Source organism: Scyliorhinus canicula, chromosome 13 (genome assembly GCF_902713615.1).
Source record: "Scyliorhinus canicula chromosome 13, sScyCan1.1, whole genome shotgun sequence".
Lineage (NCBI taxonomy): Eukaryota > Metazoa > Chordata > Chondrichthyes > Carcharhiniformes > Scyliorhinidae > Scyliorhinus > Scyliorhinus canicula.
Genome location: NC_052158.1, coordinates 13,010,788 through 13,037,817, shown reverse-complemented (window position 1 = coordinate 13,037,817; position 27,030 = coordinate 13,010,788). Strand labels below are relative to the sequence as shown.

At 46.8% G+C, this 27,030-nt stretch overlaps 1 protein-coding gene across 1 annotated transcript in view; it reads right to left on the bottom strand.

Moving 5' to 3' along the window:
- Positions 1 to 27,030, bottom strand: part of LOC119976488 (choline transporter-like protein 4) — a 105,616-nt gene that overhangs the window by 52,063 nt on the left and 26,523 nt on the right. The gene's annotated exons all lie outside the window — the stretch shown is intronic.

Sequence of the window (27,030 nt, the reverse complement as noted above, 5' to 3'; positions counted from 1 at the left end):
TGAAGGTGGTGGATGGGGTGCTGACCAAGTGGGGTTTCCTGGATGGTGTTGAGCTCCTTGGGTATTGTTGGAGCTGCACTCATCCAGGTAAGTGGCGTGTGCTCCATCACACTCCTGACTTGCAGCTTGCGGATGGTGAGAGTACCAAACTTGGTCAAATGAGTGAAGATACAGATCGGTCGGGGTGGAACAGGTCTCGAAGGGTTGATTTGCACCATGTATAGTGACTGCACAAGGTCGCAGCATTCCACACTGTGGTGGGATTCTAGGGAAATGTAGGCAAAGTTGGCAAATTACACCTCACATTATGGGTTAAAGAAAAAAATGGTCTTTCTGCACCTAATCGCTTGCCCTTGTTTTGGGGCAGAGAAGGCTCGCACGCTGTCAATGCTGACACCCTCACTGCACTGAACATGGAGAATGAAGAAAGGCCATTCGGCCCATTGAACCTTTCCCTTCTATTGACCCTCTATGGTAAAATCAGTTCCCCATTCTCTTGCAGTACTAACAGATTCACCACATGCCACTGGGAGTTCGGTGCTTTGAAACCTGGCAGGATGGGATGTGCATAAACACTGGCTTCCGCGTCAAATGCCGAAAGCTAAGAAAACATGTCATTGCAGTGTGCAATCAGCTCCGTCAGCAGTGCCCATGGGGAGCAGACCTGTACCAACAGGGGATTGAAAACAGATGGTGCAGTGCAGAGTTTACCAAACAGCAGGCACCAATATCCCAACCCTGGGTAGGCCCTCGCAGCGGAATAAGCCCCTCCCCCCTCCCTCCCACCCCATTCCCTTTCAGGAGAACTCCCCAACCCACTCCACTCCCACACCCCCTCTTTCTCTGCCAACCTCACAGGTAAACTCAAATTCCTCCACTGCCTAATACCTTTTCTATCTCCAAATTCTACAGTCCTCCCTGCCACTGTCATCCCCTCCAGCCCACAGAACCCTGCTATCTCTGTAACCTCCTCCAGCCTTAGAATCCTCCCCGTCTCCAACATCCTCTTGCCCCACAAATCTCCCTGTCTATATGAACTCCGCCAATCCCACATCCTCCAGACATACCTGCACTTTTGCAATTGCAGCCTTTCGTCAATCCTTGATTTTAGTTGCCCCCATCATTGGAGTTCATGCCTTTAGCTGCCAGGGACACAAGTACTCCTTACGCTTCCCTGCTTTTCTACTCTCCCGACTCCTCGCCCTCCTTAAAAAGCCAGCTCTTTCTCCAAGCTTTGGATCACCGGTCTTAATTTCTCCTTATGTGGCTTGGGTGTCAAATTTTGTTTTGATCGTCATTCTTGTGAAACACCCTGGGATGTTTTATTATGCGAAAGAAACCACATAAATTGTTATTGTTGGCGTTATCATTGAGGGAACCAAACTTTTTTTGGTATTGTTGATGGGGAGTCGGTGCACATAAGGAATTTATTTTTTCACCAAAATATAATTAATTCATAAAATTGATGAATACATTACATAATAGTTCAAGGTTTACTTTACCTGATATGCAAATCAGTTGCTTCTACCAAAAAATGTGCGACTGAGATGCCTTCACAACACAAGTTATATTCATGATATTCACCACGTCAAACATACAGCCCGAGGGGCTTTTCACAGTTTCCAGCCCCTCTGTGTACAAGGGCTGCCCCGGCCTGCCCCCCCCCCCCCCCCCCCCCCACCCCCACCTTCCCCCCCCTACCCCCACCTTCCCCCCCCCTACCCCCACCTTCCCCCCCCTTACCCCCACCTTCCCGCCCCCCCACCCCCACCTTCCCGCCCCCCTACCCCCACCTTCCCGCCACCCCCCCCCCCCCAACCCCCCTCCCTCCCCTGCAAGGCAGGAACTGGACCATTTCCCACAGAACGCGAGAAGGATTTTGAGGAGGGATTAATCAATAAACACAGAGCGATTGACAAATGGTTAGATTCACTCACAGCTGCAGTGTGAGGGGACCCACTTGTCATAATATGCACTCATGTTCATAATGAGACACAGACAGGCAGTGATGGACACACACAGGAACCAACCACCACACAGAATACAGAACAACCAATCACTAGGCAGGACACTACAGTGTACATTACCAGTAAAAAACACACGAGGCAGGAAGGCTCGGCCTCTTCGTACTGGTGTTAGCTGTAGCAACAGTCAGGGTGCAATGTACAGTTAGCACCTACTTCACATGGCACAGAACAAGTCTGGGCAAGCCAGACCAAGGTTAGCAAGCTTAGATTAATAGAGTGTCGACCCACAGCGAACTGTGTACATTACTCGGCAAGTTCAGTAAAGCAGTGTTAAACCATCTGCAGCGTTGGAAGCCTGTTTTCAAGTGATACTGCTTCGAGTTGCAGCCCGTGTTAATCCAACATATATAACACATCACCACTGACAGGATTTGCAGCTTAGGGACACAATGCATCGCTTGCTGCCTTTTTCCAGTAACTTTCCCCAGAGCAGTGGCCAGAGGAGGCTAAAAACTCAAGCTCCTCGAAGACCAAAAAGTTCCAGAAGAACCTGTGACTTGAGATGGAATGCAAATCACAAAAAAGTGAAAAAAGAGAGGGTGAATTAGTTTTAAAAATGCCTCTCTCAGTCTCTTAGGCAGGAGCCCATGCACAACACAAAGGCAAACTTGAACAAAAATACTTTGATCAAATATTGCAAGGCTGACTATCCCAGTTCAGGACCAATTAATGACGGTTGAAACCAAAATCTCATGCTCCCTCTCAGATGGATGGATGGATGAAACAAAAATGCCACGGCATCGGTAAAGAGCTGGGGAGTCATCCCTGTTATCCTCAGTGTCCTGATCAATACTTATCCATCAATCAACATCACACAGTGCGGATAGCTTGAAACATGGAAGCACTGTAAACTGTGAGGAGACAAGGTGGATGTAGAACTTCAAAAGGACATAAAGAAGTTGGTAGAGTGGGCAAATAGTTGGCGGATAAAGTTAAATGTGGAGAGGTGCGAGGCGATACATTTTGGTCGGAAAAACACGGAGAAAAAAGTAAAATAAGGGGGTGCAGGAGCAGAGGAATCTGGGTGCACATGCGTATAGATCATTGAGGATGGCAGGATAGACGGGGAGCAGTTCATAATGAATACAGTATTCTGGGTTTTATTAATAGGGGCATAGAGTGTAAGTGCAAGCAGGTTATGCTGAAGTTATACAAGATATTTTTTAAACCTCAGCTGGAATCTTTCTTTTTATTTGTTTCATTGTATTTGCCAGCATTTATGTCCCATTTAAGAGTCAACCACATTGCCGTGGTTACCTGTCCCAGACAAGGACACCAATGAACCAGATGAGTTTTTAACGACAATCGACAGTGGTTTCATGGTCATCTCCAGATTTCTTTATTGAATTCAACATCTGCAATGGCGGATTCGAACCTGGGTCCCCAGAGCATTACCCTGCGTCTCTGGATTACTAGTCCAGTGACAATGCCTCCCAAGTGTGCACAGTTCTGGGTGCCACACTACAGGAAGGAAGTGAACACATTGGACAGAGAGCAGAAGAGGTTCACAAGAATGGCTCCAGGGATGAGAAACCAGTCAGGCGAATAGATCGGAGAGGCTGGGGTTGCTCTCTTTGGAGACAAGGCGGCGAAGAGGACGTTTGATGGAGATATTCAATATCATGAGAGGGCGGGACAGAGTCGACAGGGAGAAACTGCCCCGCTGACAAGTGGACCAAGAATGAGAGAGCACAGATTTGAAGTGATTTGCAAAATAAGCAAATGCGACAGGAGGAAAAAGCTTTTCCAGACGAGGAGTGGTTGGGGTCTGCAATGCACTTTCTAGAAGTGTGGTGGAGTCAGGTTCAAGCAAGGTACTCAATAGGGCATTAGATGTTTATATGAATAGAAATAATGTCCAGGGGTTACAGGGGAAAAGGCACTAAGTCACGATGCTCATTTGGAGAGCCGGTACAGACATGATGGGCAGAATGGTCGTCTCTGTGCCGTTACAATTCTGCCATTCCATGAAAAACAGATTATCTGGTCATTCAGCAAGGAAATCAAGGGTTATGGGAATAAGTCGGGAAAGTGGAGTGGAGGATTATATCAGATAAGCCATGATCTCATTGAATGGCGGAGGAGACTCGATGGGCCGAGCGGCCTACTTCAGCTCGCACATCTCATGTTCATTATCACATTGCTGTTTGTCGGACTTTGCTAAGCGCAAATTAGCAGGCACATTTCCAACAACAGTATACACTTAAGGTACTATGTTGGGTCATCGACTCTGCTCCTGAGCTCACATGTATAGGCAGGTTCCTACTTTTGAAAAAGCTTCTTGAATGAGTTAACATCTGCGTTAGGGGAATGGCACTGTAAACAAAACAAAGCCCAATCTATCCACATGCGCAGACTTGTGGGTGCGAGGCGCAGTCTGAATTACGAGAGCTAAAAGTGGAGGAAGTCTACTGAAACGTGTCCCCTGTTTAAAAATTAAACAGAACAAATTGAGTTGACTGTTACCTTAGAAGCAGTGACTCAGAACAACAGAGTGCAGTTCCACAAAGCTGCTCAATTAGCAGTACACTGTAATGATTACTGGGAAGCTCAAGTTACAGTAAACAGGCAGAGCCAGGCCAGCTCTCAGGTAACGAGACCAGACATCCACACACAAAAAAGGACACAAACACTATAAGCAGCAAACGACACACTTCCTACTCAAAATTCGGGAAAATTATTATAAGAAATAGGGACGGGAGTAGGCTATTCGGCCCATCCTGCCTGTTCCGCCATTCTACAAAATCATGGCTGATCCAATTGTTTGTGGCCTTGCCCTTTTTTTAAAAAAGGAGGACAGGAAAGCAGAGAGGTGTTGGGAGGGATTTCCCGAACTATTTCAGACTCAGAATCCCTACAATGCAGAAGGAGGCCATTCGGCCCATCGTGTCTGCACCGACCCTCTGTAAGAGCACCCTACCGAGGACCAAACCCCACCCTATCCCCATAACCCCACCGCGGGGCAGTTTAACATGGCCAATCCGCCTAACCTGCACATCTTTGGGCAGTGGCAGGAAACCGGAGCACTCGGACGAAACCCACGCAGACACAGGGAGCAAGTGAAAACTCCACACAGTCACTTGAGGTCGGAATCGAACCCGGATCCTTGGTGCTGTGAGGAAACAGTGCTAACCACTGTGCCGCCCAAGACGAGATGTTAAATTCAGGTAGATGAAAAGATTCCTTGGCACTTTATTTGGCATGGGAGGAGGTATCCCTGCCACAGCTTGCCCAATATTTATTCCTCAGTAAACAGATCATCTGGATTATTATCACAGTGCTCCACGTGGGATCGTGCTGCGCACAAACTGCTTCGCTGCATTTCCCACGTCACAACAGTGACTACATTTTGGAAGTTTTCCGGAACATCCCGAGGTTGTGAAAAACACCAGATAAATGCAAGCCTGCCTGTCTATCTAACGTTATATGTCTCCCTTTTTCTGGATTTTACGGGTCACTAACTTGAGTCTCAATAACTTGATAGAGTTTGTCAAGGAGGTCACAAAGATGATTGATGCGGGTAGGGCAGTGATGTACCATCAATTGTACGCGAGGCGAGTGATTTACCAAAGTCTGGCTTTAATTGACTAGAACACAGCTCTGCGATCGTCTACAATGGAAAGGGACGATCGTCAGGCATCTGACCATTTATACCTCGTTAATAGAGGCGTGGTTAACTCAGCCTCTCGGCCAATCGGTCGAGAGGCACATGACCGAGCAGGGCCAATGGTAAGCCGACGTTCTGGCCCAATGGCAGATGAGTATGCAGATCATATCACCACAGGCAGTGGATGGTGTCTAGAACGACTTCAGTCAGGCCTTTCACAAGGTCCCTGATGGCAGACTGGTACAAAAGGTGAAGTCACACGGGATCAGAGGTGAGCTGGCAAGATGGATACAGAACTGACTAGGTCATAGAAAGCAGAGAGTAGCAATGGAAGGGTGCTTTTCTGATTGGAGGGCTTTGGTGAATGGTGTTCCACAGGGAGCAGTGCTGGGACCTTTGCTGTTCGTAGTATATATAAATGATTTGGAGGAAAATGTAACTGGTCTGATTAGTAAATTTGCGGACGACACAAAGGTTGGTGGAATTGCGGAAAGCGATGAGGACTGTCAGAGGATACAGCAGGATTTAGATCATTTGGAGACTTGGGCGGAGAGATGGCAGATGGAGGTTTAAGATGCGAGGGGCAAGGTTTAGAGGAGATGTGCGAGGCAAGTTTTTTTTAAAGAGGGCAGTGGGTGCCTGGAACTCGGTGCCAGACGAGGTGGTGGTAGCAGGGACGATAGTGATGTTTAAGGGGCATCTTGACAAATACATGAATAGGATGGGAATAGAGGGATACGGATCCCGGAAGCGCAGAAGGTTTGAGTTTAGACGGGCAGCATGGTCGGCGCAGGCTTGGAGGGCCGAAGGCCCTGTTCTCGTGCTGTACTTTTCTTTGTTTGTCTGGAGAAGTGAATTGTTCCTCGGCCTCCGTTTCAATTCGTGTTGTGTTCAATGCCACAAGTCAAATCCCCACTAAACCTCGGGGACCGTAACTCAGCTTTTCACCGTAGCAATAAAGGCCGCAACCCTAGTTTATTATCCGGATAGATCGTCAATCAACCAGCTCCCAATAAATCCTTTTCTTGCTCTGAACTACATTAAGCTTTTTGTGATCACCTGAGTCCATTTTAAAACAAAAAAGTAACCAGGCGCAGCGTGGCATGAAGAAAAAGCTAATTGTTTTCCTGGTAACCGGACCTGGTGACTCAGTTTGTTTGCTCCAAGTGGGGAGGGGGGGTGGGGGCTGATGTGTAGTCAACACAATACAAAACAAACCAGAAAGTCGGGTTTCGCTTGGAAAATAAATCACCAGCTTTGCAAAAGGTGCCAATGCCAGGGACAGTGGGCAAGACCCGCATCACCCACCCTCTCGGATGAAGTGGGCTGGGGAGAGGGGTAAGGGGGGAGAAAAAAAAGAGGAGAAAAAAGGGTGGAGAGAGGCGGGGAGGGAGGCAGTTCCTGTAGAGAGCGCACATTTCTGCACAAAGTGGGGAGGGGAGGGGCATTGCGGTTCCTACAGAGAGTGACGGTTCCTGCACCCCGCTGGGTCACTGTATGTGCGGAGACTGCATGTTCTCCCTGTGGCTGCGTGGGTTTCCTCTGGGTGCTCCGGTTTCCTCCCACAGTTCAAAGACATGCAGGTTAGAACATGCTAAATTGCCCTTTGTGTCTAAAAAATGTTAGGAGGCATTATTGGGTTACAGATATAGGGTGGAAGTGAGGGCTTCAGTGTGTTGGTGCAGACTCGATGGGCCGAATGGCCTCCTTCTGCACTCTATGTTCTATTACTTGACCCAGGCGGTTGTTTCACACCAACCACAATTCTCCTAGCCTGCAGTGATGTGACTCGATGTCACCCATTTGCAAGCCGCAGAGCTCCACACAACACTGGAAATGTGACCCAACCCACAAGACGGGTTCCATTTTCGAAACGGCTCACAGTGGCGTAAGTCAGTCGTTGATCACATTTTTGACTTTGCTGTGTCTCTTTTATTAGATTCACTCTCGCTTTGTACGGGCCAGCCCGTAGCTCATTTCTGCTGCATGCTCCCCAGGGGACTGGATGTGGAAGCTCCGTCAGGAGTACCTTCAAGTCAGAGATGGGTAGATTTTTTGATATTAAAGACATTGAGGGATGTGGGGATAGTGTGGGAAAATGACATTGAGCTAGGAATCGAACCCCGATCCCTGGCGCTGTGAGGAAACAGTGCTAACCACTGTGCCACCGTGCCGCCCAAGACGAGATGTTAAACCCAGGTAGATGAAAAAGATTCCTTGGCACTTTTTTGGGGTGGCAGGAGGTATCCCCGCCGCAGCTTGCCCAATATTTATTCCTCAGTAAACAGGTCAACTGGATTATCACAGCGCTCCACGTGGGATCGCACTGTGCATAAACTGTTTCGCTGTGTTTCCGACGTCACAACAGTGACTACCTTTTGGAAGTGTTCCGGGCCATCGAGGTTGTGAAAGGCACCAGATAAATGCAAGCCTGCCTGTCTATCCGCCATTATATGTCTCCCTTTCTCTGGATTCTCCGCGTCACCCACATGTATCTCACTAACTTGATAAGAGTTTTTCGAGGTGGTCACAGAGATGATTGATGCAGGTAGGGCAGTGGGTGTTGTCGCTATGGACATCAGTAAGGCCTTTGACAAGGTCCCTCATGGCAGACTGGTACAATAGGTGAAGTCACACGGGATCAGAAAGCCTGCTTCTGCACTGTAAATTCTGTGATTTATGATCTAGATGGTCAGCCATGATCTAGTTGAATGACAGAACAAGCTCGAGGGGCTGTGTGGCCTGCTCCCATTTCCTACACTCCAGTGAAACTCGGTGGAAGCTTCAGGAACAGAACCTGATTTTCCAATCAGAAACTTTACAGACTTTACATGGAGTACAACAACTTAAGACCATAACCCCCGTCTCCATTTCCTTTCCTCTATGTCTCGGATTCACCTCTCGCCTCCTCAGTCAGCAGCACGCCCATACTCGCCACACCTGTTTCTCTTCACACCCAAACCCTTCCACCATGGAAGACTAACTGTTCGGTCACTCAATCTCTCCTGACTTCCACTCTTTCGCAGACGTTCCCCACCCATCCCGTGCTGAAAATTTCTATTGAAAGGTCATTTCAACCTGAAACATGAGTATCCGTGGAGAGAGTGCCAGGGTTAACTATTTCCAGCATTTTTCCGTTGGATTTCAGATTTCCAGCATCCGCAGCATTCTGCTTTTCGATTCACTAATTTCCACGCCTTATAAAATTTATCAATGCTTCCAATTTTAAAAAAGAAGAGTATTTTGTGCGTCCTTTCCATCTCAGAGTTCTTTTATTCAATCGCCCCAAGTTCAACAGCTTTAAACAGCTTTTATTTTTGCCAGATGTGGCAGCTGTGCCTAAAGTATTGCAAAATATTGACAGTGTTGACACAGGCCATTCTGCCCATCGGGTCCATGTTGGTGTTTAAGCTGCACACAAACCTCCTCCAACCCACTTCTTTATTCAACCTCAGGTGACACATCCTTCTGCTCCTTCCAACTATCATGAGAATGTCACTTTGAGACATGTTTGTCTGCTCATGTTATTGCAGTGCTGTCAGAGAGTGGGTGGAGCTGGGCTATCAGCTTTTTACTTTCGCTTTCAGCTTTTTGCTGCAGGGTGGGTTTGGTTTCATTTTAGTTTTGGAGAAGCTACAATCACAGCAGGATGTGTGTGAATCTCTGCAAGCTTATGAATGTTCATTTGCTGATTTCAACGTGGTAACTGTTCTCAGTAGTGAATTTAAACCTGATGTCTTTCTGTAAAAAGGTTTTTTAGTCTTATGGATGTTAAAAGGAAAGTAAGGTTGTTAAGGTGTTCACTGTATGTTTTCAAAAGATTAACTTGAGTTCATAGAATAAACGTTGTTTTGCTTTAAAAAATACTTTTCCATTTCTGCTCTACCACACCTGTAGAGTGGGCCGTGTGCTCTCCATACCACAATCTATTAAAAGTTGTGGGTCAGGTGAACTCCATGATACACTTTGGGGTTCTCTAGACCCTGGCCCATAACACAACCCCCGTCCCCACTCCCCCACAGCCTTTTCATACGAATCAACAGTGTGGGGCAGGAGGAGGCCGCTCAGCCCCTCCAGCCTGTCCCGCCTTTCAATAAGATCACGGTTAATCTGATTGTAACCTCAACCCCACATTCCTGGTTACCCCCCTCCCGATAATATTTCATCGCCTTGTCTATCCCTTTCACCCCCTTGTCTATCAGTTCAGTTCGAGAGTTACGAGCCCCAGTCTGTTCAACCTTTTGTGGCTTCATCCTTGTCAATCTCATTTCAATTTCACCCATTGATTCCTTGTAATCCAGAAGTCAGAGCAATACACATCTCCGACTAATTTTATTCTCTAGATCAACTCGCTCCTCCCTGCCTTTATGTAGCCTTGACCATTGAACCTTACTCACGCCCATCTTGCATAGCAATGCTGCAAATTGGGCTAGAGATTTCCTTTTCTTTGAGAGATTTTTTTCACTCTCTCTCTCCTTCCCTTGCACTCCTTAAATCAGACTGTTCGCTAAAAGTCAGATTTAGGTAAGTTCTCAAACTTCCTCAAGATCATAGACAAACAGTTTTATTGTCACAGTGTAAGTACATTGAATCGGTTCCTGTTCACATACTGCTTATTCACACAAGTGGTAATCTGATAAGGGCTTTCAAGATTGCAAAACAGTGTCCAGTAAAGCAGATGTCGAGAGGATGTTTCCACTTGCGGACGAGACCAATGCTAGTGGCTGTGTACATTAAAAATTCAATTAGGAATTCAGGGGAAACTTCTTTACCCAGAGAAAGGGAACATTGGACTCTGCCACAGGGAGTGGTTGAGATGAACGCCGTGGATACATTGAGGGGGAAGCTGGATAAACATGAAGGAGAAAATAAATCAAGAGTGGGCAGGTTCTTGTAAAAGTGAATTGTGTAGTCTGTTGCCGTCTACCAGTCCATTCTGAACCCATTTTTAGTGACGGGGAGTACTTAGACGATTCTGCCAGTTTATCCCATCAATGTGTTCCCCCCAGTGTTGATAATTGACCTAAAATATGTTGCGAAATAAAACTCACCTCCTTCGCAATGGAAAAATGTAAGGAGCCAGCCATCATCGTCAGAATCATACCAGATCAAGGACAGTTTATCAGATAAACCTTCTTGAAACTGTTTTTATGGCGATAATTTATCTTTAATTTGCCTTCACATCCGCATTCTTGATGCAAAACTTCCCTGTGCTTTCGACAGGAGAGAATCACCTTTTTACATCCACTGGAGTTTCTTTGTCTGGAATTCAATCTGGGGTGGTTCCATGTTAATATTAATGACAATTATATTCTTGCGGTTTAATAAAAATTACATTGTTAAATCAGCTGATGGACCTAAGGGCGTACTAGTCTGAAAACACCCAATCGCGTCTGATCTTGGAAGCGAAGCAGACTCAAACCTGGTTAGTATCTGGGTGGCCTATTACAAAGGGGTGTGGGACATGGACTGAATGAGCGGCGCCATCCGAATGGTTTCCTTGCTGGGCTCCTGACGGAGTAGACGGACACACATATCTCCTCCCCCTCTGAGCACTAAAGGGCAACTGGTGGAGGTAGCACAATCTCTCTGACATGAAGATGGGAGTCGGTGAAATTTGAATTCAACAAATAATCTGGAATTGAAAGTTTAATAATGATCATTATGATGCTCATAATGTCCTGTAGGGAAGGAAATCTGCCATTTTTAGCTGGTCTGGCCTACATGTGACCCCAGACCCTCACAATAGAACTGACATTTTTTTAAATATAAATTTAGAGTACCCAATTCATTTTTTCCAATTAAGGGGAAATTTAGCATGGCCAATCCACCTAGCCTGCATATCTTTGGGTTGTGGGGGCGAAACCCACACAAACACGCGGAGAATGTGCAAACTCCCCACGGACAGTGATCCAGAGCCGGGACAGACACTGACTGCTGAGTGACAGTCCTGTGTACATCCTTACATGGTTTGGGTTCACAATAAAGTACTTAAATGAAGACATTTATATGGACCACACAAAAAGTCTGAGGCTGCATTCCCATCATCCCTTGTAGATGGAAGGATGTCGATCATATATGTACGTCGGTGCCTGCAGTGTAAGAATTGTGCATCGTCTTCAAATTTAATATGGTTTAATTCAGCAGTTCTTCTTTTAACATCCTGTCCACCACTCGACTGTTACCTGGTGAAATTGTTTCTCTTATTTTTGTGATGGGGTTGTCTCCCAGCTTGTTCATTAATGTCCTTTAGGGGAGGAAACCTGCCGTCCATACCTGGTCTGGCCTACATCTGACCCTGGGCCCACAGCAATGTGGTTGACTCCTAAGTGCCCTCGGAAATGGCCTATCAAGGCACTCCGTTGTATCTAACCAGTCAATACCTCATAGACAATGTCCCAGACACAACCATCATCATTCCTGTATATGTCCTGTCCCACCAGTAAGACAGCTTGAGCAGTGGTGGCAACACAGTATTATAGTCGGAGGGAGTTACCCTGGGAACCGTCAACATTGACTGGACCCCATCAAGTCTCATGGAATCAGGTCAAACATGGCCAAGGAAATCTTCAGCTGATAACCACATACCATTCCCTCTCAGCTAATGAATCAATACTTCATGTTAAACATTGCTTGGAGGAAGCACTGAGGGTGGCAAGGCAGCAGAATGCACTCTGGTTTGGGGATATTAGTATCTATCACCGAGAGTGGCTCGGTAATACCACATCAGACAGACTGAGCTAGCCGGGTCCTGAAGGACATAGCTGCTAACTGGAACTGCAGAAGGTGCGGAGGGGACAACAAGAGGGAAAATCACTCAACCTCACCAATGTGTCTGCCACAGATACATCTATCCATGACAGTATCGGTAGGCGTGACCACCGCACAAACCTTATGGAGCTAAAGGCCAGTCTTCACATTGTGGATACCATCCATCGTGTTGTGTGGCACTACCATCGTGCTAAATGGGATAGACTTCGAACATCTCTAGCAACTCAAAGCTGGGCATCTATGAGGTGCTGTGGGCCATCAGCAGCAGCAGAGTTGTACTCAAACTACAATTTGCAATCTCATGGTCCAGCATATCCCCCACTCTATCATTACCACCAAGCCAGGGGATCCCTGGTTCAATGAAGAGCAGCACCAGGTATACCTAAAAATGTGAAAGGGCACAGAGGGCATTTTGGTGAGACGGCTCAAGCTGTGGGGCTCCAGCTTCTGAAATGAAATGAAATGAAAATCGCTTATTGTTACGAGTAGACTTCAATGAAGTTACTGTGAAAAGCCCCTAATCGCCACATTTCGGCGCTTGTCAGGGGAGGCTGGTACGGGAATCGAACCGTGCTGCTGGCCTGCTTGAAAAGCCAGCGATTTAGCCCAGTGAGCTAAACCAGCCCTTCTGAAGGAAGGTTTGAAGCTTGGGACCAACGTGAAATTATGCCCGAGCAAGTGTGTGTTCTGGTGGGTGTTCACCACACACCGGCACATCCAAGACCATGAGTGCAATCGGGTCCGAGCGCGACCGTTTGAAGGTGCCTGATTAATGGTTGCTCAGATGTCCACCGTATGTTTTAAAAAGGTTCACTTGAAATCATAGAAGAAACATTGTTTTGCTTTAAAAAATGCTTTTCCATGTCTGCTGTACTACACCTGTGGAGTGGGCCAGGGTTTAGAGAACCCCAAAGTGTATCATGGAGTTCACCTGACCCACAACTTTTTATAGATTGTGGTATGGGGAGCACACGGCCCATTCTTCAGGTGTGGTACAGCAGAAATGGAAAAGTATTTTTTAAAGCAAAACAATGTTTATTCTATGAACTCAAGTTAACCTTTTTGAAACATACAGCGGACATCTTAGCAACCATTAATTCAAATACAACCCCCAAAGAATTCAACACTAAGTAATCCTTTAAGCTTTCCTTTTAATATCCATGTGACTTAAAAACCTTTTTACAGAAAGACATCAGTCTTAATTTCACTACTGAGAACAGTTACCACGTTGAAATCAGCAAATGGACACTCATAAGCTTGCAGAGATTCACACACATCCTGCTGTGTTGCAGCTTCTCCAAAACTAAAATGAAACCAAACCCACCCTGCAGCAAAAAAAAGCCTAAAGCAAAAGTAAAAAGCTGACAGACATCCCAGCTCCACCCACTCTCTGACATCACTGCAGTAATAAACACTTGTTTCTTAAAGGTACACCCACTACAGTTATTCTATAAAACACCCATTTCTTAAAGGTACTCTCACATGACACTAAGGACGGCAGGTTTCCTCCCATAAAGGACGTTAATGAACAAGATGGGAGACAATCACGTCACAAAAACAGAGAAACAATTTCACCAGGTAACAGTGGAGTGGTCCAAAGGATGTGAAAAGAAGAAATGCTGAATTAAAACCATCTTAAATTTGAAGACAATGCACCATTCTACATTACAGACACTGAAGTACATATATGATTGACATCCTTCCATCTACAAGGGTTGATGAGAATGCAGCCTCAGAATTTTTCTGTGGTCCATATAAATGCCTTCATTTAAGTACTTTATTGGGGACACAAACCAAGTAAGGATGTACACAGGGGTCTCACTTAGCGGTCAATGTCAGGACTATTGCTGTGGATCTGGGGTCACATATAGGCTAGACCAGGTAAGGATGGCAGATTTCCTTCCCTAAAGAACATTCTGAACCAGATGGGTTTTTACGTCAATAATTTCATGATCACCATGAGCCTTTCAATTCCAGATTATTTATCGAACTCAAACTTCACCGACTCCCATCTTCATGTCAGAGAGATTGTGCTACCTCCACCTGTTGCCTTTTAGTGCTCAGAGGGGGAGGAGATATGTGTGTCCATCTACACTGTCAGGAGCCCAGCAAGGAAACCATTCAGATGGCGCCGCTCATTCAGTCCATGTCTCACCCCCCTTTGTAATAGGTCACCCAGATACTAACCAGGCGAGAGTCTGCTTCACTTCCAGGATCAGATGAGATTGGGTGTTTTCAGACTAGTACGCCCTTAGGTCCATCAGCTGATTTAACAATATAATTGTCATTAAACCACAAGAATATAATTATCATCAATATTAACATGGAACCATCCCAGATTGAATTCCAGACAAAGAAACTCCAGTGAATATAAAAAGGTGATTCTCTCCTGTCGAAAGCACAGGGAAGTTTTGCATCAAGAATGCGGATGCAATGGCAAATTAAAGAGAAATTATCGCCATAAAAACAGTATCAAGAAGGTTTATCTGATAAACTGTCCTTGGCCTTGTATGATTCTGACGATGATGGCTGGCTCCTTACATTTTTCCATTGCAGAGAAGGTGAGTTTTATTTCGCAACATATTTTCAGACAATTAACAACACTCTCATCATAGTTTTATACATTTCATTGGTACCACATAAGGAAGTCCAGAATTCTAGACTTTATCAATAGGGGCATAGGATACAAAGGAAATACATTATGTTAAATATGAATAAAACACTGGTTCAACATCAACTAGGGTATTGGGTTCAGTTCTGGATACCATACTTTAGGAAGGGTAGTGTAGCCACCTAAGATGGACACTGGGCTAACAAAATGGAGAACTGCTAAGACTGCAGGGAGAAAGCAGTTTAGCCAGGACAAGCAGTCTGCAAAGACTAATTAGCATTCTGCACGTAGCAAAACTAGTTTATGGCCAGGTGGAAGATCTCAACCAAAGGTGTAAATAGCAAAACGCTTTGCGTAGTAATGAGGCAATCCAGATCTGGGCACACACAATAGCAACATTTGGTTTTGAATAGATACTTTAAGTGGACGCCCAGACGAAACGGCACCAGAAGTATCCACCACAAAAGACCCTAGAGACCGCCCCACCCATCGAGAAGAGACCCTCAGATTGGGGGATTTGTGAGACATCGATTGGGAAATGATCCAATCGATGCATGGCAGGTAAATCCCGCCCCGAAAAGGCACGGACATTGGGGACCCTATAAAGATAGACCCCCGCACATGGTTCTGTCTGTTTTTCTCCGGCTTCGCTGCTTTTGCTCCGGCTCCGCTGTTGACCCCGTTGCTGTTGTATCCTGACTCCGACTCCAGCCGTTGATCCTGTCTTCCATCACCAGCCGTTGAGCACCAGCCATCGTTCAGTAAGTCCCAAAACGACGCTCGCTACGTGAACTTATACAGTATTCGACTAATAACGAACAGAAGGTGCAGCCCAGAAAGGAACAAAGGCCTTGTCCCCTGACCTTGCTGGTTCCCACTTAGATAAGTATTTAGTCGTTTAATAGTAGAAATAGGTATTAGTCTTTAGCGTGTGCATGCGTATTTATTATATTTGTATAATAAATATTGATCGTTGGAACTTACTAATCGGTGTATAGTTTTATTACTTTGAACCTGACCTTGAGATACTTGTGAGGTGTTTATATACGACACCTGGCGACTCCGAGCTGAAATTACACACACAGAGCTATAGCAGTGTTAAGCACACGGCCTTTAAACGGAGGCGTGTTAATACACTCCAATAAACGCGTAATACACTCAAGTAAAACGTGCAACAGTAGGAAAGATTAGAGAGAGAAAGTACAGAAAAGATTCACGAGAATGAGGATCTTCAACTACATCGCTAGATTGGGGAAGTAGGGATTATTCGCCTTTCAGAGGAGAAGGCAGAAAGGAGATTTGATCGAGATATTCAGAAATCATGAGAGGTGTAGACAGGCTAGTTAGGGAGAAATTGTCTCCATTCCTCTGGCCACATGGACTTCAAGGGTTCATGAAGGTAGCTCACCACCAACTGCTCAAGGGCAATAAATGCTGGTCATTAGGATCCGGAATGCACTGTATGGTGGAGGCAGATTCAAGGGGGGGGGGGGGAGAGAGGGAGTGGCTGCCTAGTGGTATTGTCCACCAGCAGTCCAAAGACCCATGGTAATGCGCTATAGACCTGAATTTGAATTCCACCATGGCTGTTGGTGAATTATTTTTTTTTAAATTTAGAGTACCCAATTATATTTTTCCATTTAAACGGGCAATTTAGCGTGGCCAATCCACATACCCTGCACATCTTTTGAGCTTTGACAAAGAGTCATTGGACTCGAAACGTTAGCTCTTTTCTCTCCCTACAGATGCTGCCAGGCATACTGAGATTTTCCAGCATTTTCTCTTTCGTTTCAGATTCCAGCATCTGCAGTAATTTGCTTTTATCCTGCACATCTTTTGGGCTGTGGGGGTTAAGACCCGAGCAAACAATGGAAAAATGTGTAAACTCCCCACGGACAGTGCCCCAGGGCCGGGATCGAACTTGGGTCCTTGGCTCTGTGAGGCAGCAGTGCTAACCACTGCGCCACCGTGCTGTTCTGAAATATAATTTTTTTTAAAAAAGAAATATAAATTCAATAAACTGGAATTAAAAGTCTAACACAATCATAGAATTTAAAGTGGAGAAGGAGGCCATTCGGCCCATCGAGTCTACACTGGCCCTTGGAAAGAGCATCAACCCAAGTCCACACCTCCACCCTATCCCTATAACCCAGCATCCCGACCTAACATTTTGGACACTAAGGGACAATTTGGAATGGCCAATCCACCTAACCTGCACATCTCTGGACTGTGGGAGGAAACCGGAGCACCCGGAGGAAACCCACACAGACACGGAGAGAAAATGCAAACTCCACACAGACAGTTACCCAAAGCTGGAATTGAACCCGGGACCCTAGAGCGGTGAGGCAGCTGTGCTAACCACTGTGTCACCCATCATGATAACCATGAAACCATTGTCGATTGTCGTAAAAACCCATCTGGGTCACTAATGTCATTCAGGGAAGGAAATCTGCCATCCCTGCCTGGTCTGGCCTACTCCAGACCCACAGCTTCGCCAGTTGGCTTTGTTATCTGAAATGGTGAGTTAAGTTGGAGTGGACAGAGGGGGCTTTTAGCCTGTGCTCTCAGACGGGACTACCATAGAACACCTGGTTAGTCAGTCAAAGTGCAATGTACACAGGTATCCATCGCCTGTTGAACATCAATCACAGCAGCTCTCCCGCACTATCACCAATCAGTGCACACTCACACAATCTTCCAGGAACCTACAGGCTAACCATCTTGGCAAAAACATCATTTAAAAGTTAGTTGCTTGACAAAAATTGTGCTCGATGGATTAAAGTTAGTGACAAATCTTTGGGTTGGAAGGCAGAAGAATTAGAACATAGAACAGTACGGCACAGAACAGGCCCTTCGGCCCTCGATGTTGTGCCGAGCAATGATCACCCTACTTAAACCCACGTAACCCGTATACCCGTAACCCAACAATCCCCCCATTAACCTTACACTACGGGCAATTTAGCATGGCCAATCCACCTAACCCGCACATCTTTGGACTGTGGGAGGAAACCGGAGCACCCGGAGGAAACCCACGCACACACGGGGAGGACGTGCAGACTCCACACAGACAGTGACCCAGCCGGGAATCGAACCTGGGACCCTGGAGCTGTGAAGCATTGATGCTAACCACCATGCTACCGTGAGGCAGTAGGTTCAAGGAGGCAGCTCATCACCACCTTCTGAAGGGCAACTAGGGATGGGCAATAAATGTTGGTGTAATCATAGACACCCACGCCCTGCTAATGAATTTTTAAAAATATAATAAGTTGCCTGTCCACTTTGCTGACCAAAATGGATAACCTCACACTTGCATAACAGTGGAGCTTTGTGAAATTAATAGTGGGGCAGTGATGAATGGAGCTGGAGCATAATTATTAAGGTAACCCCATTATCCCAGGAATGAGCCGAGTGAACCTTCTCGGAACTGCTTTCAATGCAGGTACGCCCTCAAAGTGAGGAGGCAAAAACTGTACATTGTACGACAGGTGTGGTCTCAACTATGCCTTGAGCAATTGTAGTAAGACTTCCTTACTTTTATATTCCATGACTGTTGCAATGACAGCCAATATTGCATTTGATTCTAAAGTAACTTGTGGTACCTGCACTTTAACACCTTATGCTCCAGCTCCATTCATCACTGCCCCACTATTAATTTCACAAAGCTCCTTCACTGTTATGCAAGTGTGAGGTTATCCATTTTGGTCAGCAAAGTGGACAGGCAACTTATTATATTTTTAAAAATTCATTAGCAGGGCGTGGGTGTCTATGATTACACCAACATTTATTGCCCATCCCTAGTTGCCCTTCAGAAGGTGGTGATGAGCTGCCTCCTTGAACCTACTGCCATCCCTGAGGTGTAGGTACACCCACAGTGCTATCAGGGAGAGAATTCCAGGATTTTGAACCAACAACAGCGACATACTTCCAAGTCAGGGTGGTGAGTGATTTGGAGGGAAACCTCCAGGTGGTGGGGTTCCAGGTATTTTCTGTTCTTCTTCAAGATGGTAATGGTTGTGGGCTCAGAAGGTTCTGGCTGAGGAACCTTGGCAAGTTACTGCAATACATCTTGTAAATGGTGCACAAGGCTGCCACTGTCGGTGGTGGAGGGATTGAATGTTTGTGGAAGAGGGAGCAATGAAGCGGGCTGCTTTGTTCTGGATCGTGTTGAGCTTCTGGTTTACTGTTGGAGCTGCACTCATCCAGGCAAGTGGAGAGTATTCCATTACACTCCTGACTTGTACCTTGTAGATGGTGAACAGGGTTTAGGGGTCAGGGAGTTACTCGCTGTATGATTCCTAGCCTTTGACCTGCCCTGGTAAACACAGTGTTAATATGGCTAGTCCAGTTCAGTTTCTGATCAATGATAACCCCCAGGATTTTGATTGTGAGGGAATTCAGTGATGGTAATGTCATTGAATGTCAAGGAGCGATGGTTAGATCCGAGATTTTCATTGCCTGGCACTTGTGTGGCATGAGTGTAACTTGCCACTTGTCAGCCCAAGCCTGGATATTTTCCAGGTCTTGCTGCATTTGGACACGGACTGCTTCATTATCTGAGGAGTCACATATGGTGCTGAACATCCCCGTTTTTGATGTTGTGATGGAAGGGAAGTCATTGATGAAGCAGCTGAAGATGGTTGGGCCTGGGACACCACCCTGAGGAACTCCTGCAGTGATCTCCCTGAGCTGAGATAATTGACCTCAGAGCACCACAATCATCTTCGTTTGTGCCAGGTATGACTCCAACCAGCGGAGAGTTTTCCCTGAGTCCCATTGACCAGTTTAGCTCGGGCTCCATGGTGCCATATGCCGACAAATGGTGCTTTGATGTCAAGGGCAATGACTCTCACCTCGCCTCTATCATTCAGCTCTTTCGTCCATGTTTGAAGCAAGGCTGTAATGGGGTCAGGAGCTGAGTGATCCTGGCAGAACCCAAATTAAGCATCCATGAGCAGGTTATTTCTGAGTAAATGCCGCTTGATAGCACTGTTGGTGACTCATTCCATCACTTTACTGATGATGAAGAGTAGACTGATAGGGTGGTAATTTGGTGGGTTGGATTTGTCCTGTTTCTTGTGTATAGGACATACCTGGACAATTTTCCACATTGCCGGGTAGATGCCAGTGTTGTAGCTGTACTAGAACAGCTTGGCTAGAACTTCGGCAAGTTCTGGTGCACAAGTCTTCAGTACTATTGCCGGAATATTGTCAGGGCCCATAGCCTTTGCAGTGTCCAGTGCCTTCAGCCGTTTCTTGATATCACATGGAGTGAATTGTATTGGCTGAAGATTGACACCTGTGATGCTGGGGAACTCCGGAGGAGATCGAGATGGATCATCCACGCGGCACCTGGCTGAAGATTATTATGAATACTTCAGACCTATCTTTTGCACAGAGGTGCTGGGCTCCTCTATCTAAGTGGAGCGAAACTTCAGAGTGCTTCGGTGCAGAGGGATCTGGGTGTCCTCATACGCAAATTGCAGAAATCTACTTTTCTGGTTAAAGCAGATAATAAGGAAGCAAATAGAATTTTGGCCTTGATAGCTAAAGGAAGAGAAGGAAAGTGTTTCCACAACTGTTTAAGGCATTGGTGAGACAATACCTGGAGCACTGTGCACAGTTTTGGTCCCCTTTTTTGAGAAGGGATGTAGTTGCATTAGAGACAATTCAGAAGAGTTTCACTAGATTGATTCCAGAGATGAGGAGTTTGTCACATGAAGAGAGACTGAAGAGGTTCGGAAGATACCCTGTCGAATTTAGATGAGAGGAGATCTAATTAAGGTACATAAGATGATGAAAGATATTGGCAAAGTAGATGTAGAGCAGATGCTTCCTCTTGTGGGCAATCTAGAATCAGAGGTCATAGTTTTAGGATAAGGGGTAGCAAATTTAAAGCAGAGATGGGAAGAAATTACTTCTCTCAAAGGGTCGTGAATCTGTGGAATTCATTACCCCGAAGTGCGGTGGATATCGGGACTTGAGTAAATTTGAGGAGATAGATTTTTAATTAGTCATGGGTTGAAAGGTTATGGGCAGGAAAGTGGAGTTGAGGCCGAGAGGTAAGCGATGATCATATTGAACGGCGGAGCTGGCTCAAGGGGCTAAATTGTCTATATTCCTGCTCTTGGGTCTTATGTTCTTAGTTAATGATCCAATAAGAGGAACCGGTCACTCTGACCTGGCCAAATCCCAGTCCTGCATAATATGGCTGGCTCTCAGGGCACGTTAATACTGCTATGCCTGTCAGGGTTCTTTTTTTTTTTTTTTTTTTTAAATTTAGATTACCCAATTATTTTTTCCAATTAAGGGGCAATTTAGCGTGGCCAATCCACCTACTCTGCACATTTTTGGGTTGTGGGGGCGAAACCCACGCAGACACGGGGAGAATGTGCAAACTCCACACAGACAGTGACCCAGAGCCGGGATCGAACCTGAGACCTCAGCGCTGTGAGGCGGTTGTGCTAACCACTAGGCCACCGTGCTGCCCTGCCTGTCAGGGTTCTAAAGTACTACTGGAAATCAGGAGCGCAATCTACCAGAATGGGGACAGAGACCCGTATAGCGCAAAATTAGCCGGGTGTTTCCCAGCACTCTGAGTCTGAGAAACACCGCACTATCTAAATGTCCATCCGGGTAGATTGGGTGCCTCAGCGGGGAACTCCCCCAGTAGGCCGCACTTCGCCCCTTTTTCTTCACTGACAGCTCCGCTTGCCAGAACTCCTCAATGCAGCAACAGATTGAGACACCATTTTTAAACGTCGTCCTGATCTCTCGGGCACCCATGCAAACCCCGAACCCCACCCCAAGTCCCGACTCACTACAAGAGATCCCCCCCTCACTGCACCCTCCAACACCCGGGCTGGGCACACCCTGGCCCGATCATCGCCATGCAAAAAATGCCAGCTTGGCACCTTTTCAGTGCCCCTGCCAGCAGGCAGTGCCACCTGGACACCTTAGCAATGCCAGGGTGCCATCCTACCCAGAGACGACACACCTAGTGCCCTACACGAATGCCGTTCCATCCGGTCCCCATTCGATCTCGTGAGGTGTGACGAGCCGGTTGGTCTCGAGGAGTGGAATCTCGCGTTGTACCGCGCTGCTTTTTGGGGCAACGCAACCAGTAGATACTGCCCCCGATTTCCTGAACTGATTTGGCAAGGCAGTGTTTGCATTTGACAGTCTTTGCAGACGGTTTATTAATGGCTCGAACTGGCAGATGCTCCACAGGTATTCATAGCAATTATTTTTGGATTGGGTGGAGTAAAGGAAGAGGGGGAAGAAGGGCCAAGCGATTCCCAAAGTACGACTTTCCCTGTTGAAATGCCGTTACACCAAATATTTATATCAACCGCTTGTCAGGCCCCTGGTTGGGAGCACTGCATCCAATTCTGCACACATTAGGAAGGCTGTCCAGGCCTTCGCGAAGCTGGGGGAGGAGATGGTTACAGGAAGGAATGACAAGACTGGAGAAGCTGGGGTCCTTTCGCTTAGAGCAGACCAAAGGGAACTTTAATAGAGCCGTTCAATATCATGAAGGGTTTAGACCAGAGTAAATATAGAGGGCGCGATTCTCCCAGCCCCGCGCCGGGCCAGACAATCGGCGCAACCACGCTACGCCGCCCCGATTCCGGCGCGCGATTCTCTGAGGTGCGGAGAATCGGCGCCATTTGCGGCGGCACGTTTGGCGCGGCGCTGGTCGCAGGCCAATGTGCGAGGCCGGGCCGCCGATTCTCCGGCACGAATGGGGCGAGCGGTCGCGCAGAAAAAGCAGAGTCCCACTGGCGCCATCCACACCTGGTCGCTGCCGGCAGAAACTCTGCGCGAAGGGTCGGGGGCCGGGGGGGTCCGTCTCCGGGGGGGCCTCCGATGGGATCTACCCCACGCCATGTTGTGTCAGGAGCGGCGCGTTCCGTAAAGCCACTGCACAGTCGCGGGTTGGCACCGCCCCCAGTGCGGGCCAGGAAGCGAGGCTGGAGCGGCGTGAACCACTCCAGCGCCGTGCTGGCCCCCTGTGGGGGCTAGAATCGCTAGTGCCCGCGCCTGTTTCACGCCAACGTGAAACGCAGCGCGTTCACGATGGCGCGAACACTCTGTCCCGCTATCAGAGAATCGCGCCCAGAGAAACTGCTCCCAGTGGCAGCAGAGTAGATAACCGGATTTTCAGGTGATTGAGGAAATTTCCTGAATAAAGTTGTTGGTTGTTGAGATCTGGACGCAGGTTGCCTGTGGTGAATGAATTATTCCAATAATCCACCAGTGTATTTGTTTCTGTGCTGTTGCCCTTGTGTTTGTATCTGTGCTATGCTGTTGTCCTTGTGAGTTTCTCCTATGGGTCATTGTATGGCATTATCCATAGGGGAACATGTTGGGGCATGTATGGGCTCCGCTCATGGCTCCTCCCCTTGAAGGGAGGTATAAAGAGCAGTCGACCTGTAGGCGGTTCTCAGTATTGGTTCAGTCGCAGGCAGGCACTGTTCTAAGTTGATTAAAGCCACGGTTTACTTCTACTCATGTCTCGAGGGAATTGATGGTCGCATCATTGCCTAAGAAGGCAACGGAAGCAGGTTCAGTGGCAGCTTTCCAAAATAAATCTGTAAATTCTCAAAAGGGGAAAAGAAACAGGGGGAGTTTGATTAATTGGATCTAGCTCCAACAGGGAGCCGGCACAGTCACGAATGGCATCCCCCTGACACTGTCTTATTTCATCATCCTGTTCACAATTCCCAGCGGCAAGCTGTGCTCATCTTAGGACAAGGATTCACCTCTGAGACGAGAGTTCCCAGTTAGCCATGTGTCCACATTTCAGTCTGCAGTGCACACAGAGGCCTCTCCCTTTGTACATCCAGCGCCCGCAGTTTTATCATCCCAGCCACAGTCACTACATCCTGGAGAGAGAGTATATTTTTAGATACACTTATTTGTGAGCCCTGCCCGGATTGCCAAAGTCAACACGAGCTCACAGGCCACGATCCAGCAGTCAATTAACATCAATTATGGGCAGCTCAGCTCAGGCAGAGGTTGAATAATTACAGAGTCGCCCAGCAGGTAAGCTGAAGCCCTGTCTGTCCTCTCGGGTGCCTGCTACAGATCCCACGGCACTATTTCCATAAAGGGCAGGGGCTGTTATTGATCCCTCAGGTTAATCTGGTCACGATCACATTACAAGCAGGACTGAGAATCCCGCATGGTGTGTTGCCTGCCCAGTGCCAGGGTGAGGGACATCTCTAACTACACCTATACCTCCATCTACACCTCCCACTGCCTGGGGAAAGCGGGCAGCACAATCAAAGATCCCTCCCACCCGGCTTACTCACTCTTCCATCGGGCAGGAGATTCAGAAGTCTGAGAACACGCACGAACTGACTCAAAAACAGCTTCTTCCCCACTGTCACCAGAGTCCTAAATGACCCTCTTATTGACTGACCTCATTAACACTACGCTTCATCCGATGCCGGTGCTTATGTAGTTACATTGTATATCTTCTGTTGCCCTGTTATTTGTTTTATTTTATCCCCTTTTCTTCCCATGTACTGAATGATCTGTTGAGCTGCTTGCAGAAAAATACTTTTCACTGCACCTTGGTACACGTGACAATAAACAAATCCAAACCAATCCAGTAACCGGCTTGAACGGATACTGGAGTGGAAGGGAGAGGATCCAGTTGTTGTGGTCCACGTTGGGATAAACAACATAGGCAAGACTAGGAAAGAGGACCTGTTCGGGGATTATCAAGAACTAGGAATTACTCCTATCAAGGATGCCCCCCCCCATTTTTAATTTTTTTTATTTCCACCCAGATTGATTCAACATTTTGGCTCCTAGTGCCTATATCATTTCTTAATACAGCCTTGATTAAAAGAACAAATCCTCAAGGGTTATGATCTCTGGATTATGGCAGCAAAGTGGCACAGTGGTTAGCACTGCTGCCTCACGGCGCCGAGGTCCCAGGTTCGATCCCGGCTCTGGGTCACTGTCCATGTGGGGTTTGCACATTCTCCCTGTGTCTGCATGGGTTCGCCCCCACAACCCAAAGATGTGCAGGGTAGGTGGATTGGCAACGTTAAACGGCCCCTTAATTGGAAACCTGAATTGGTACACTAAATTTAAAAATTAAAGAATAAAAAAATAAAAATCTCTGGATTACTACCTGACCCATGTGCAAATTGGCATAGTGAGGAGAAAATTAGGTAAACATGTGCAGGAAAGAGGGGTTTCATTTCATGGGGCACCGCACCAGTATGGGGCAGGAGGGATCTGTACCGTTGGGATGGTCTCCACCTGAACCGATCTGGGCCCAGTGTTCTACCGGAAAGGATAAATAGGGTGGTCACAAGCGAATAGGGGCGGGGGGGGGGGGGGCAGGTCAGCATGTGAGGAGAAGATAAAGGTTAATAGGATGAACAGGCAGGGCCAGTCTAACAACTACGGAGGGGAAAGGAGACGTAAACAAAATCAAAATGTAAGGTGACTGTGGGAGTGAAAGTTGGGAATGAGGCAGAGTGTTCTTAGGGATTAATAAAAGGAGGTCAGAACATATGAAATGGGTAGTGCACAAGATAATCCTGCACGGGAAAGACAAATCAGTCGGACATGTTTAAAAACCCTATACGTGAATACACGCAGCATTCGGAGTAAGGTCAATGAGCTAACTGCACAAATAAAGACAAATGGGTATGATTTGGTGGGGATTGCTGTAACATGGTTGCAGGAGAACCAGGATTGGGAGTTGAATGTCCAAGGGTACTCAGTATTCTGAAAGGATAGACAGGATGGAACTGGAGATAGAGTTCCTTCCTTGGTTAAATATTACATCAAGGCTGTATTAAGAAATTATATTAGCACGAAGGGCTAATATGTTGAATTGATCTGCGTAGGAATAAAAAAACAAGGAAAAAAAACTCCTTGGTAAGAGTAATTTACAATACTTCCAAATTGGGGCATAGCATAATCCAAGAAATAATGAGGGCTTGTGGGAAGGGCACAACGGTAATCATGGGTGATTTTAACTTGCATGTTGACTGGATTAATCAAAGTGGCAAAGTGTAGCCTCAAAGGAGATTTCAGAGTGTATGAGGGATTGTTTCTTGCAGCAATATGTTGTGGAACCATAGAATTTACAATGCAGAAGGAGGCCATTCGGTCCATCGAGTCTGCACTGGCCCTTCGAAAGAGCATCCGACCCAAGGCCACACCTCCACCCTATCCCCGTAACCCAGCACCCCCACCTAACATTTTTTGCGCACTAAGGGCAATTTAGCATGGCCAAACCACCCAGCCTGCACATCTTTGGACTGTGGGAGGAAACCAGAGCACCCGGAGGAAACCCATGCACACACTGGGAGAACGTGCAGACTCCGCACAGACAGTGACCCAAGCCGGGAATTGAACCTGGGACCCTGGAGCTGTGAAGCAACTGTGCTAGCCACTATACTACGGTGCTGCCCACCAGCGAGCAGGCTATTTTAGATTCAATATTATGTAACAAAAAAGGACTGCTCAGTAGTCTTGTCATTAAGGAGTGATCACAGCATTCTAGAATTTCAAATCAGATTGAGTGAGAGAAGACACAGTTCCATACCAGAGTTTTAGATTGGGCAGAGGTAAATCTTACAGGCCTGAGGAAAGGGTTGGCCCAAGTAGAGTGGGCACAAATAATTGAGGAATGGTGCACGTTCAGGGAGATATTAAATACTTCTCAATTAAAGTATATTCCTGAGAGGAATTGGTAAAAGGGAGAACAATGTTCCATCACTAAACAAGGAAGTCAAGGAAGACAAAAACTAGGGCATACCATAGTGCAAAAGCTAGTGGAAAACTGGAGGATTGGGAGAACTTTAAGGTTCGGCAAAAGGCTACTAAAAATAAAATCAAAAGAGGAAAGCTGAACTATGAAAGGAAACTAGCAGAAAACATAAACACTGACACCAAAAGCCTCCATAAGTATATAATGAGGAAGAGACTAGCTAAAGTAAATGTTGGCCCTTTGCAGGACGACACTAGTGAGGTTATAATGG